The 14,766-nt window shown below is 31.9% G+C and overlaps 1 protein-coding gene across 1 annotated transcript in view; it reads right to left on the bottom strand.

Moving 5' to 3' along the window:
* LOC126886950 (tensin) overlaps positions 1-14,766 on the bottom strand; it is a 1,001,992-nt gene that overhangs the window by 973,174 nt on the left and 14,052 nt on the right. Inside the window, exon 2 of the mRNA XM_050654136.1 lies at positions 5,591-5,628. The gene's annotated coding sequence lies outside the window, so the exon portion shown is untranslated. The remainder of the gene's footprint in view (positions 1-5,590; positions 5,629-14,766) is intronic.

Raw genomic sequence — 14,766 nt, 5'->3', positions numbered from 1 at the left:
GTATTCCGTCCTGTACGTTTTATAAAATCATTATCTACCTACCACAACATTGTTTTTGCTGCAACAAGTATCCATCAGGCGCTTGCAATTTTCTAGTAATAAATCTCGATGGCTCGAAGATTAATTTACAACAGGTCATTATCCCAATCAAAAGTGAATTACGCATCGAAAAAGAGTAAGCAATGAGCTTTTAACGTAGTTACTAGTACCTACGGCAAAGAGTACTTTACCTATTATTCCGCCTCCGACAGCAATGTTGAGAGATTTCTTCTTTAAAGAAAAACATGAGTCTAGGAGTTGTTAATGAATCTCAAAAAAAATTTAGACTGGTCGTTTTGTCAGGGCTATTAATGAAATGTCTATGTTATGATTATTGCTTCTAGTCCAGAAAGCTACTGCGCATCCGCTAGGAAAAATATTCCGATTCGGATTTTTTGCACAATCTTACTCAAAAAGGATCCCTTTTAACAAATTTGCATGTTGCCAGTACCAAAAGTGGGTCAAAAATGTTTTAAACTTTTTTTTTTGTTTCTTTTCCGAAAATAATTTTTTTTGCATGAATCAAAGTTTTTTTAGGTTTTTTGGATCATTCCAAACAGAAAAGGTCTTTAGTGACTTTTCTCTAAAGTTGATAGTTTTTGACATATAAGCGATTATAAATTGAAAAATTGTGAAATGGGCCATTTTTAACCCTCAAAAACTATTATTCCTGTCGCCAGGGGGGTACAACGGCTTCCTTAATTCAGATGGAGTTACCCAAGTTTTTTTTATTTATTTTGACCCGTAGAATACGAATTTTTTGGGTAACAGTTGATCCGGATGTCGATAAGATTGTTATAGACAAAGAACTTGAGGAATTACATGACAGTGATTTCTCGCAAAACAAAACGTCTTTTTGTATTTTTTGGGTCATTGTAGGCAAAAAATGCTGTGACAAGTTTTTTCGTAGGATGCATAGTTTTTGAGATAACCGCGGTTGAACTTTCAAAAAATCGAAAAATTGCAATTTTTGAACCCGAATAACTTTTGATTAAATAATGAAGTAGCAATTCTGCTTACCGCATTTGAAAGTTTAAGTCAAATTATATCGGTTTTGATTATTTGCATTGCTAAAAATTTATTATTTTATTGGTAAACAAAGCTATAAACACCTAGTGCGTGAGTGATGTTTTCAATGATTTCTCATTTAAAATCTAACGAGTAGGTAGAGTAGCTACAAGTGCAAGCGAGGCAATGTCTACGTAGCATGCGTTAAAACGCATGTATTAGGCACGGGAAACACATATGTTTATAGCTTTTGTTCAACAATAAAAAATTAATTTTTAGCAATGCAAATAATCAAAACCGATATAATTTGCCTTAAACTTTCAAATGCGGTAAGCATAATTGCTAATTTATTTTTTAATCAAAAGTTATTCGGGTTCAAAAATTGCCATTTTTCGATTTTTTGAAAGTGCAACCGCGGTTATCTCGAAAACTATGCATTCTACGAAAGAACTTGTAGGAATATTTTTTGCTTAAAATGACCCAAAAAATACAAAAATATGTTTTGTTTTGCGACAAATCGCTGTTATGGAATTCCTCAAGTTCTTTGTCTATATCTATAACAATCTTATCGACATCCGGATCAACTGTTACCCAAAAAATTCGTATTCTACGGGTCAAAATATATAAAAAAAACTTGGGTAAGTCCATCTGAATTAAGGAGGCCGTTGTACCCCCCTGGCGACAGGACTATATGTGAAAACTGAAAATTTGAATGTTGCCAAGGTAGGTAGATATTCTTTAAACATCGATTGATGAAATCCCGAAGAGTTTTTTGCAATAGAATATTCAAAATTCCTTTGTTTTTTAATTGCTAATCAAGCGCGGGCGACACTATTTTTCACCTTCAAATGTGTATACAGTATGGTGCAAATGAAAGGAATAAATTCGTTATTTCGTAAACCGGCGACTTCAAGGAAAAATCCCGAAACAGGTCGATTTTTATTTTTAAGTTATGATATTGTGGCATATATGGTAGACTAGTGACGTCATCCATCTGGGTGTGATGACGTAATCGATTTCTACTTCTTTTTTTGTAAAATAATTTAATTTAATAAAAATTTTTTGGACACCCTGTATAAATAATTACGTAAATGTTTATATTACTGAATAGAGAACTGAAGAACCTTTCGAATGAGCTAGCACACGACCCCTATTCTCATTTAAAAAAAATCATCGATTACGTCATCACGACCAGATGGATGACGTCACTAGTATACCATATATGCCACAATATCATAAATTAAAAATAAAAATCGAACTGTTTCGGGATTATTCCTTAAAGTCGCTGGTTTACGAAATAACGAATTTATTCCTTGCATTTGCACCATACTGTATACACATGCAACGGTGGAAAATAGTGTCGCGCACGCTTGATTAGCAATTAAAAAACAGAGGAATTTTGAATACTGTATTGCAAAAAACTCTTCGGGATGTCATCAACCGATGTTTAAAGAATATCTTCCTACCTTGGCAACATTCAAATTTTTAGTTTTTTACATAGTTTTTGAGGGTTGAAAATGGCCGATTTCGCAATTTTTCAGTTTTTAATCGCTTATATGTCAAAAACTATCAACTTTAGAGAAATGTTACTACAGACCTTTTCTGTTTGGAATGATCCAAAAAACCTAAAAAAACTTTATTCCATGCAAAAAAAAATAATTTTAGGAAAAAAACAAAAAAACGTTTAAAAAATTTTTGACCCACTTTTGGTCCTGGTATGGTAACATGCAAATTTGTTAAAAGGGGTCCTTTTTGAGTAAGATTGTGCAAAAAATCCGAATCTGAATATTTTTCCTATGCGCAGTGGCTTTCTGGACTATTCTCAAAACCTGTTTTGAATTGTTTTTCCGAATGACTGGGGAAAAAAGTATTTTTGAAGTGTGTAAAATTTATTAATTCCTAGCTGAGCGCTTCTGCGCTCTCGGCACCGAAAGCGCCCATTTAGGAGTTAATAGATTTTATCGCCAACCGTCACTAAAGTCATTCATTATTGCACTCATTTGCCCTCATTTGCGGCAGTAAAGTAGCACTTTATTGTACTGAAAGAAGAATTTTAGATTTAAGAATTTACTTGCCGCAATTATTAATCAAATTAACCGATATTGAATGTAAGTGGTCGATGGCAGCAATCGATTTATTTATTTAAGTGAACTTAAAATTTATTTACTTTAATTATTAAAAATATACAAAATATACGTTATTGTTAATTAAATTTATGTCAAAAAGTAAAATTCTGTAGTATTTTACAATTATATGCAAACAACATAAAAAGCAAAACTTGACAGATTTAGTAATTAGGTATTCAATATTGATAATAACTATCGATTAAACATCGAAACCGGCCACCATACAAAAGCATTTTGTCATTACTGTCATACGAAAAGATTATTAAAGAATTATATTTCGTCTAAGATTAAAAAAATTCTTAAATCTTCTAAGTTAGGTGTTAATGCAAATAAAGTTTGGAATGGTGTTTTTGTTAATTCGATGATACAGGGTGTAAGTAAATAAGTATGAAAAACTTTAAGGGATAATTCTACATGAAAAAATAATGGCAGTTTGCTCTATAAACGTAAGTTCGCAAATGCTTTGTTTCCGAAATACAGGGTGTTGAAATTTTTATTTTAAACTGCCAATTTTTTTATTGCTCTAAGACAGGTTGAGATATGAAATAACATTTGGTGGGTTTCAAGAGGTACCTAGTTATTGCGCATTTTTTGGGAAACAAATACCAATTTTATATTCATCATTGGCGCGCCTGCGGGTAATGGTCTGAATTTTTTTAAAGAAAAAAATGGTACGCCACTGATATATTTCAAATGAAAAATTATTTTTTTTTCACGTTTAATTTATGAAAAAGAACTTTTCCTGTATTTTTTTCCTATGGTGCACCGTGTTTATGTGAAAAAATAAAACATCTGTGAGCGTATTTTTCATTTCTTAATACATTATCAAGAACTCTCCAATATAATAATACCAAAGTAGAACAATAACAGAAAATATTACTAAAAAGATTTAAACTAGGTGCAAAGTTACAACAAATTTTCAAAATTTCCTCCTTTAAACGTGACAGAATAATTTTATATTCACCATTGGCGCCCGTATAGGTAATGGTCTGAATTTTTAAAGAAAAAAATAGTACGCCACTGAGAAACGTCAAATTAAAAATCAGTTTTGAATTGCTCGTTCAATTTACGACAAAAAATTATTCTTGTCTTTTTTTCATATGCGGCGCCGTTTTTATACAAAAAAATAAAACGTCTTAACGCTTACAAATTATTCGAGGTAGATTCCATATGCATAGAAACTTATTTCAAATACTTTGTAAACGTTAAGATATTTAATTTTTTTGCATAAAAACGGTGCCTCATATGAAAAAAAGACAAAAAACGAGTTTTTGTCGAAAATTGAACGAGGAATTCAAAAATGATTTTTAATTCGACATGTCTCAGTGGCGTACTATTTTTTTCTTCAAAAAATTCAACCCATTACCAGTACGCGCCAATGGTGAATATAAAATTACTCTGTCACCTTTAAAGGAGGTAATTTTGAACATTTATTGTAGCCTTGCACATAGTTAAAATCTCTTTAGAAGTATTTTCTGTTATTGTTCTAGTTTGGCATTATTATATTGGAGAGTTCTTAATAATGTATTACGAAATGAAAAAAACGCGCGAATATGTTTTTATTTTTATGCATAAAAACGGTGCACCACATAAAAAAAGACAAGAAATGTTCTTTGTCATAAATTAAACGTGGAACACAAAAATAATTTTTAATTTGAAATATCTTAGTGGCGTACTATTTTTTTCTTTAAAAAAATTCAGACCATTACCCGTAGGCGCGCCCATGATGAATATAAAATCGTTATTTGCACCAAATTTAATTTTCATAGCTTAAAAGGTCTTAGAGCAATTAAAAAATTGGCAGTTTGAAAAAAAAAATTTCAACACCCCGTATCTTGAAAACGAAGCATTTGCGGACATAGGTTTATAGAACAAACTGTCATTATTTTTTCATGTAGAATTACCCCTTAAAGGTTTTCATACTTATTTAATAACACCCTGTATAATAGATAGATGGTGATAGATATTTACTGATCATTTGTTAGTAAATATATTTATTTATATTTTCTACGATTCATCAAGAGAAAATCAACTACTCATAAACAATGACCTAAATATTAACGTTATTTTAAATTTTTGGTATTATTTTAAGTATTTATCTGACATTTTTATGATTATTAATACATGTTGACTTTTTGGGAGTTCCAATTAGACGTTTTAGAGAAATTCGATATTCATAATTTATATCTAAACATTTAGACAATATTGAAATAAAAAGAAGATTGACTGATGAAGATAAGACTCTTCCAGTTGGCTGAAGGTAGAGCATAGTGCCGTGTCGTGTTGCAAGTTAACTTAAAAAAAAATTAAAAAAAGCCTATAGTGAGAACAACCAGGTGATATACTGACAAAGCAAGAAATACAGAATTGTAAAATTCTCTATAATTGCATAAAAGAAAATTATTTTTGACACTTACCTTGCTTTCGCAAACCTTGTGGCAAACGTATTTGCATACTGAAAGAAAAAAAAATATGTTATTTAATTATGCTTAATATTTTATAGTTTTCTTTGTACTAGCATGCGCTTTGACTTCTATTCTTTTTTAGTTTTTACACAATAAATAAATTCTATTAATAGTAGTAGTGGCTTATCTCGGCGAAGAATATTGCATATATATGATTTGTTTTGTGTTTCGGATGTGATCAGAATTTGATACCAATCCCGAAGTACAACACCAACCTCAGAATTTTCAACACATGGATATGTGCCTCCAAAACTAAACGTAGCAATACATCAGACACGTCAAAGAAGTGCGACTATAAAATATCCTGTGAATGCAACAATTTTTATGTGAGAGAAACTGCAAGATCACTAAGTGTCAGGATAAACGAGCATGAAACATACATCAAAAACAGAAACCTCAGACAAATCACTGATATGTCAACATACCTGGGACAATGAACACAGAGTACGGTGAAAAGATCAACAGTCATGAAAGAAACAGACATAAAAAAGAAAAAAACAAACAAGCAGCTTTCGTCTTGATGAAGAAAAATGTGTAGCAAAATTTGCACAAATGCAAATCAGCTCTGGTTGTAAACAGTTAAGTAGAATTGTAAAAGAAGAAGTTAGCTACAAGAATATACCAAGATTAACGTTATCTACAATAATACATAAAGATACAATAAGCATCAAAATTAACGCACCACCTTAAAAATGGGACATTTTTGATTTCTCGTATTTCCTAAACCTGTTGTCCGATTTTAGTGATTTTTTTAGTGTGTTATAGATCTATTAGTCAAGAATATCGATGTAATAATATTATTGCTAAACAGGTAAGTGTCATTGTATACCGGGTGTAACAATGATAGTATGTTTTTTCCTCAAAGTTTGGAACACCCTGTGGAATATTTTAGCGTATATAAAATATTGAAATTAAAACCCAACTGTAGAATTAGGTTTTTTAACATTTTGCTTTTTGACTCATTCGCTTATGTGGGATAATAAAAGAGTTAGGTGCTTTAACAACTAGCCATGTTATTCATCGATACAGGGTATTTCTAAATAAGTGCGACAAACTTTAAATGATAATTCTTCATAAAAAAAGAATGACCGTTTGCTTTATAAACATATGTCCGCAAATGCTTTGTTTCCGAGATACGGTATGTTGAATTTTTTCTTACAAACTGACGATTTATTTATTGCTCTAAAACTGGTTAAGATATGCAAATGAAATTTGGTAGGTTTTAAATAGTAGTTATTGCGCATTTTTTGACATACAATTAAGAATTTTATTATCACCATTGGCGTGCATAAGGGTGTGAACATTTTAGATACATCCCATATGCACGCCAATGGTGAATATAAAATTCTTAATTGTATGTAAAAAAATGCGCAAAAGCTACCTTTTAAAACCTACCAAATTTCATTTGCGTATATCAACCGGTTTTAGAGCAATAAATAAATCGTCAGTTTGTAAGAAAAAATTCAACATCCCGTATCTCGGAAACGAAGCATTTGTGGACGTATGTTTATAAAGCAAACGGTCATTATTTTTTCATGCACCTCGTAAAGTTTGTCGCACTTATTTAGAAACACCCTTTATTGATGAATAACATGGCTAGTTGTTAAAGTACCTAACATTATTATCCCACATAGCGAATGAGCAAAAACAAAATGTTAAAAAAGCCTAAGGCTACAGTTGAGTTTTAATTTCAATATTTTATATACGCTAGAATATTCTACAGGGTGTTCCAACCTTTGAGGAAAAAACACACTATCATTGTTACACCCGGTATACAATGACACTTACCTGTTTAGCTATAATATTATTACGTCGATATTCTTGACTAATAAATCTATAATACACTAAAAAAATCAATAAAAGCGGACAACAGGTTTAGGAAACACGAGACATCAAAATGTCCCATTTTTAAGGTGGTGCGTTAATTTTGATGCTTAATGTATACTACATAAACATATAATACATAAAAATACACAACAATCAGAACTTGATATCATCCTGAAGTTACTAGCATCATTATCAGAGTTGTCAACTAAAATCATGGGTATATTCCTTAAACAATAACAATTACTACCAAACAACTTTTGGTAATAATAACATTATAACACCATTTTTAAAATAATCCTTTAGGAAAACGATTTTTAAAGTAAATACCGAAATGTCAAATAAAAATTAAAAATGGAATTTTCATTACAGTCAACTGTTGCTCAATCCCAAATAAACATAATATTTAAAATAAAAACTATACTATCAATTATTTTCAGACAGAGTATAGAGTAAAGTATCTTATTCTTAATTCATATTTAAAAGATATATTTTAACGAAGCATTTTTAAAACTGCTTTAATAATAATTATTTTTTTAACAATTATTGTTGATCTCTTTTGTTTCATAATAAATATTTGAAAAACTGAGACGACTCAAGCTATTTGTCTTGGAACAATAATAATATCTAGATGAGGTTTCTAACTAAATTAGAAGATATTAAATAATGAATATATATTTTAAAGCAACTCAACCAAGAGTAAGGTCTTCCAAAGAAAGTTTAATATAAGTGTAATAAAAAAAACTCATCGATACACATTCCGAGAAACAGAATGGGATATACAATATTAAATGTTAAAACATAGGGGAAAATAATAATAATAATAATAATTTATTCAATTGAAAGGAGACTCGTTGAGTCCATTGTGGTTCTGTTTAGCTTTGAACCCCCTTTCCCAGCTATTAAACTCCACTGACTCAGGGTTTAGCATTAAAAGCAATAACACTGTGGTAGCGAAGCTCAATCATCTGTTGTATATGGATGATTTGAAATTAATGGCTTCCACTTGAGAGCACCTAGAGGAGATGCTAAAAACTGTAGAAACATTCTTTAATGATATTAGTATGCAGTTTGGTCTAGACAAGTGCGGTGTTTTGAATATAGTCAGAGGAAAGGTACAGCCCGGTGGATTCGATATGCAAAATGGCCAGAACATCGAGGCCATGGGCGATAACGATATGTACAAATATCTTGGAGTAAAGCAGGCGCGGAAAATTGACCATAAGCAAATGAAAACTGAGATAACTACTGAGTTTATAAGAAGGGTAAAACAGCTGCTTCGTTCACAGCTTAACAGTAAAAATTTGTTTAAGGCACTAAACACCTACGCTTGTTCCGCGCTTAGCTCTTCATTTGGTATTGTTAAGTGGACAAAAACGGATATAGAAAATCTTCAGCAAAAAGTACGAACACACCTCACAAAGGCACAAAAACACCACCCTAAAAGTGCAGTTGAAAGAACGACATTACCACGGAATCTAGGAGGAAGAGGACTTATGGATATAGGTGAGCAATTAGATAAACAAATTGCTAATTTAAGAAATTTTTTATTAGATGCAGGCTGAAACATCTACTCTACACCGCGCAATTTGCGCAGTAGATGACACAACACCGATCAAACTGAGGGAACCAGAAATGCGCATAAACCACCTTACTAATGACGAAAAACTGCGCACCTGGATGGGTAAACCTCTGCACGGGCGGCATCCCAATGAGGTCAGCCAAGACTATGTCGACAATATAGCGTCGAACTATTGGTTGACATCAGGAAAGATGTTCCCTGAAACGGAGGGTTCATTACTGGCCATTCAGGATCAGGTTATACCAACCAGAAATTACCTGAAATATATCGTCAAAGACCTTCAGGTTCAAAACGACAGATGCCGATATGGATGTCAAACCCAAGAAACCATCCAACATATTACAGGGGGCTGCCAGGCATTTGCTACAACTGAATACAAGGAACGGCATGACGCAGTGGGAAAAATCCTTCATCAAGAGATAGCTAACAAGCTGGGACTTCTTCAAACGGACCATCTCCCATATTATCAATACGTTCCTGAGAGTATGCTTGAGGATGGCAACTACAAGCTATACTGGGACCGCACTCTGCTCACAGACCAAACAGTGGCACATAATAGACCAGATCTCGTACTAGTTAATAAATTAACAAGACAAACAACACTAATTGATGTGGCGATACCTAACAACAATAATCTACGTAGTAAATTTACTGAAAAGATCGCCAAGTATAGAGATCTGGAAATTCAAATACGGAGATAATGGAGAATGCAAAGAACCCAGACGATACCTTGTTATGTCTAATACTGGAGTCATTCCGAAGACCCTCCTCGAAAGCATAAAAAAGCTGGGTCTCAATGAACATCTTTATAAGACCATGCAGAAAGCTGTACTACTTGCGACGGCCAGAAGTGTACAAAAAATTTCTGGGAGATACACCTGCATTCTAAGTCACCTAGGGCTCGATAACACGGAAAGAGTCCCACCAGAGCTCAATCCTTTTGATACCGTAGGTATCTGGGATGAGTCACTTTTCCCCTCAGAGGGAGTGTGAGCCGTATGGCTAAATCTGGATAATTTATTCAATTGGAATCAATTCAATCTGGAATTTATTCAACAATAATAGGTACAAACTTTTTAGATGTTTATATACAGGGTGTCCCGAAAAGATTGGTCATAAATTATACCACAGATTCTGGGAAAAAAATAGGTTGATTAAGCCTCACTTACCTATATACAATAGTGAACACAAAAAAAGTTACAGCCCTTTGAAGTTACAAAATGAAAATCGATTTTTTTTAATATATCGAAAACTCCTAGAGGTTTTTTATTGAAAATGGACATGAGGAATCTTTATCGTAGCAACATCTTAAAAAAAAATTATAGTGAAATTTGTATACCCCATAAAAATTTTATGGGGGTTTTGTTCCCTTAAACCCCCCAAACTTTTATGTACGTTCCAATTAAATTATTATTGTGGCACTATTAGTTAAACACAATATTTTTAAAACTTTTTTGCCTCTTAGTACTTTCTTGATAAGCCAGTGTTTATCGAGATATTTTGAATATTTGTCGAATCCACCACCTATTTGTATATGGTTAAGTATGATTATAGACACCTGTTAATAATCTGAAAATTTATTTATAACTTAAATTTTTTGGTATATTTTGAAAAAGAAGCCACATCTCGATAAAAGTTGACTTATCAAAAAAAAGACCAAGAGACAAAAAAGTTTTAAAAACACTGTGTTTAACTAATGGTACCACAATAATAGTTTAATTGGAACGTACACAAACATTTGGGGGGTTTAAAGGAACAAAACCCCCATAAATTTTTTATGTAAATATAGTAAAAAAGTAGTCGCATCTCGATAAAAACTGGCTTATCGAAAAAATACTAAGAGGCAAAAAAGTTTTAAAAACGTTGTGTTCAACTAATGGTACCACAACAATGAATTAATTGGAACGTACACAAAAGTTTGGGGGGGTTCAAGGGAACAAAATCCCCATAAATTTTTTATGGGGTGGACAAATTTCACTATAATTTGGTTTTAAGGTGGGCCTGTCATAAGAATGATACATGCCCGTTTTCAATAAAAAATCTTTAAGAGTTTTCGATATATTGAAAACAATCGATTTTCATTTTGTAACTTCAAAGGGCTGTAACTTTTTTTATGAGCATATTTGTACTAAGGTAAGTTAGGTTCAACCGAACTATTTTTGACCCCAGAGTGTGTGGTATAATTTATGACCATTATTTTCGGGACACCCTGTATAAAGTGAATAAATTAACCCGAAGGTCTCCGAGAGGTGTGGATACACCCGTTTCGGTAAATAGGATATAAAATAATAAATAATAACGTAAATAACATAAATATGTTTTATGTAGAAATTGTTTTAGTTTTCACTAATATAGGGCTTTTCATTCACAGTCATTTGTTTCGAGCTTCTGTCATATGTCGTATAATCCGTGAATATTAATATTATACACAGATTATACAACATATGACAGCAGCCCGAAACAAATGACAATCGATGAAAAGCCCTATACAAACTCCGCGTATTTATCAATATACAACCTTTTATTAAAATTCTACACCTTGTACCTATAAAGTTACATCTACATTAAATACATTATCTAGAAATTTTTGGCAAATAAATCTATATAAATTCCTGCAAAATTTCACTTAATGATATATCACATGTTTAACTGTGTATGTACGTTTGTAATTAAAACAGTAATTAAGTCTCGTCTCAGAAATTCGTTTGATCGATTTTGCGATTAGTGAACAAATTTCCCCTAAAAGGATCTCAATTTTCGCACGCTTAACAATTTAATGATTATAGAGCTATCAGACGTAGGAATTTGGTGAAATAGATAGCTTCGAGTTTTAATGAAATGTTTAATTAAATGATAGTTTTTTATATTAATTATCTGTTTACTTGATTATTATACGCCAGTCAATGAGTGCAAGAAGAGGATATTACCTCCGAATTCTATCCTACTGCATGGATTAATGAAATTTTGGGCATAGCCTCTACTTATCTCCTTATTCAAAGTCTACTTTACATACTATGGCGATTTTATCTTAGGGCGGTTCCCACCCCTTCTCGGGGGTGGAAAATTTTTTGGTTAAAATAACCACGGAATTGACTAAAGAACCTATTTCAAAGCAAAAACTGTTCTATAATGTTTTTTTTAGAAAACTCAATACTTTTTGAGTTATTCGTGGTTGAATATTGGCCATTTTCATTTGAAACAACATCTATTCGAACAATTTTTTGTGAATACCTTAAATCTAAAAAAACTATTTGAAATATTTTTGTAGCTTACAAAAAAAAGACATTCGTTCCTTCATACATCTTCTAGTTATAATACAAAAAGAGATATGGTAGGTGGAAAGAGTTTGTTTTTTTGGTGCATGCTCAAATCGGTGTATTCAACTTGAAATAACAGAGAAACGGTAGTTTTAGGTGTATAATTCTATCAAAACCTTTTATAGTGCTTAAAAATACCTTTAAAATAAGCAATATTAAATGTCGATTATATTCAAACTAAGCGAGATATGCTGCAAAAAAATTTGATGACTAATGTATTTTAAGAAAAAATGAGAAGTACCTATATTTAACCCCTCATTCACCAGAATTTAAATGCATCGTTTTCCTTCAACAATACCTTTTATTATAGTGTTATTTCTATGTTCACAAAGTTGGACAGGTTTAAAATGAATTGTTTTTGAAAAAAATAAGATCATATTATGGAACGCATTTTTAAATTTTCTTAAAAATCTTACTTTTTCTCCATGTAACTTGAAAATGATAAGAGATACAGTAATGAAAAGTAAAAACGAAATTTATATCTAGAAAAACCCTACATTTTGTTACGGTATCTTTTTTTCGTATCTCTTATCATTTTCGAGTTACAAGGAGAATAAGAAAGATTTTTAAAAAAATTTTAAACTGCGATCTAAGTATAATTTGATTTTATTTTTTTCAAAAACCATTCATTTTAAACCCGTCCACCTTTTTTGAATATAGAAATAACACTATAGTAAAAGGTATTGTAGAAGGAAAACGATGCATTTAAATTCTGGTGGATGAGGGGTTAAATATAGTTCTCACTTTTTCTTAGAATACATTAGTCATCAATTTCTTTTGCAGCATATCTCGCTTAGTTTGAATATATTTGACGTTTAGTATTGCTCATTTCAAAGGGTTTTCCAAGCACTACACAAGATATTGGTAGCATTATACATCTAAAATCGACCGTTTTTCTGTTATTTCAAGTTGAATACACCGATTTGAGCATGCACCAAAAAACAAACTCTTTTCACCTACCGTATCTCTTTTTGTATTATAACTAGAAGATTTATGAAGGAACGGAACTCTTTGTTTTCTTTTGTAAGCTACAAAAATGTTTTATATAGCTTTTTTAGTTAGATGCATGGTTTTTAAGGTATTCGCAAAAATCCGTCCGAAAAGGTGTCATTTTTCAATGAAGATAGTTAATTTTCAACCACGAATAACTCAAAAAGTATTGAGTTTTCAAATACAATTATAAAACAGTTTTTGCTTAGAATTAAGTTAAAAAATTTTCCACCCCTTTGAAGGGGTGGGAACTACCCCCAAGATAAAAGCGCCATAGTATATAAGGTAGACTTTGTTTCTTGAGCTATTTCCTACTTATGCTGGGGCCACAGTAACGTCTAATGCCGTTAATTAACGCATTATTTGCATTCTCTGTAATGTAATGTTGTCTAATGCCGTTAATTAACGCATTATTTGCATTCTCTGTAATGCAAATAATGCGTTAATTAACGGCATTAGACGTTATTGTTGCCCCAGCATTACTGTGAAAATATCAAGTAAATTTATGTAGTAGGATGGAATTCGGACCCAACTACCCTCATTGACTGCCCTATTAAGGATAGAACACACTGATGTTTTTTTCCAAAACTAAACCCAACAACACTATAATTGTGAACTATAATAATAATTAATAATTACTATATTCTTCTTTGTGAATGTAACAATTTTTCGAGTTTCAGTTTTGAGTTTTCCAAATTCTGCTTATGTCAGTCTGGCTCTTCTAGTAATTTTCGCATTTTGGTTCTCTTTGTCTAGTTTTAGAATTTAGTCTAGATAGATATAATCTTCGACTTATTATATCTCATTGCCGTCTGGAGTCGTCTGCGTTTCTCATTGTTTTTGTTTTTGTTATATTTATTTTTATTGATAAATATTTTATTTTATTTATGTATTATATTTGTTGTATGAGTTCCTCCGCCATAGTTTATAATTCCTCGAATGTGCTCACTCTAATCACGATGTCGTCAGCGAGTATGAGGTTGATGCCATGTGTTGACCAATTTGAAGTTTTGAAGACGTCTTCTAGGGCAAGATTAAACAGCTTCGGTGATATGACGTCGCCTTGTCGAACTCCTCTCCTAATTGGGATGGGATATCTAGAAATCTATTCTGCACTTATAAATAGCTTATCCTATGGCTCACATCTCGAGACTGTTAAACACCTTTTCCTAATCTACGAATGCAAGAAATACAAGTAGTTGAGATTCAACTTCTTTATAAATGTTCTTACTATCACCAGCTGGTCTGATGTACTATTTCGTTTGTGGAAGCCGGTTCTATCGGTTGGTAATTACCCATTTTGTAAGTCAACCGGTTGTTAATAATTCTCATAAACGATTTTATACTGGACTGAGAAACGATATAGGTATATAATTCTTTATGTAACATATTATGTCGCCTTTTTTGCGTAGGAG

Source organism: Diabrotica virgifera, chromosome 6, assembly GCF_917563875.1.
Source record: "Diabrotica virgifera virgifera chromosome 6, PGI_DIABVI_V3a".
NCBI classification, from domain to species: domain Eukaryota; kingdom Metazoa; phylum Arthropoda; class Insecta; order Coleoptera; family Chrysomelidae; genus Diabrotica; species Diabrotica virgifera.
Note: the sequence above shows the minus strand (reverse complement) of the source record. Positions and strands in the feature narration are given on the sequence as shown.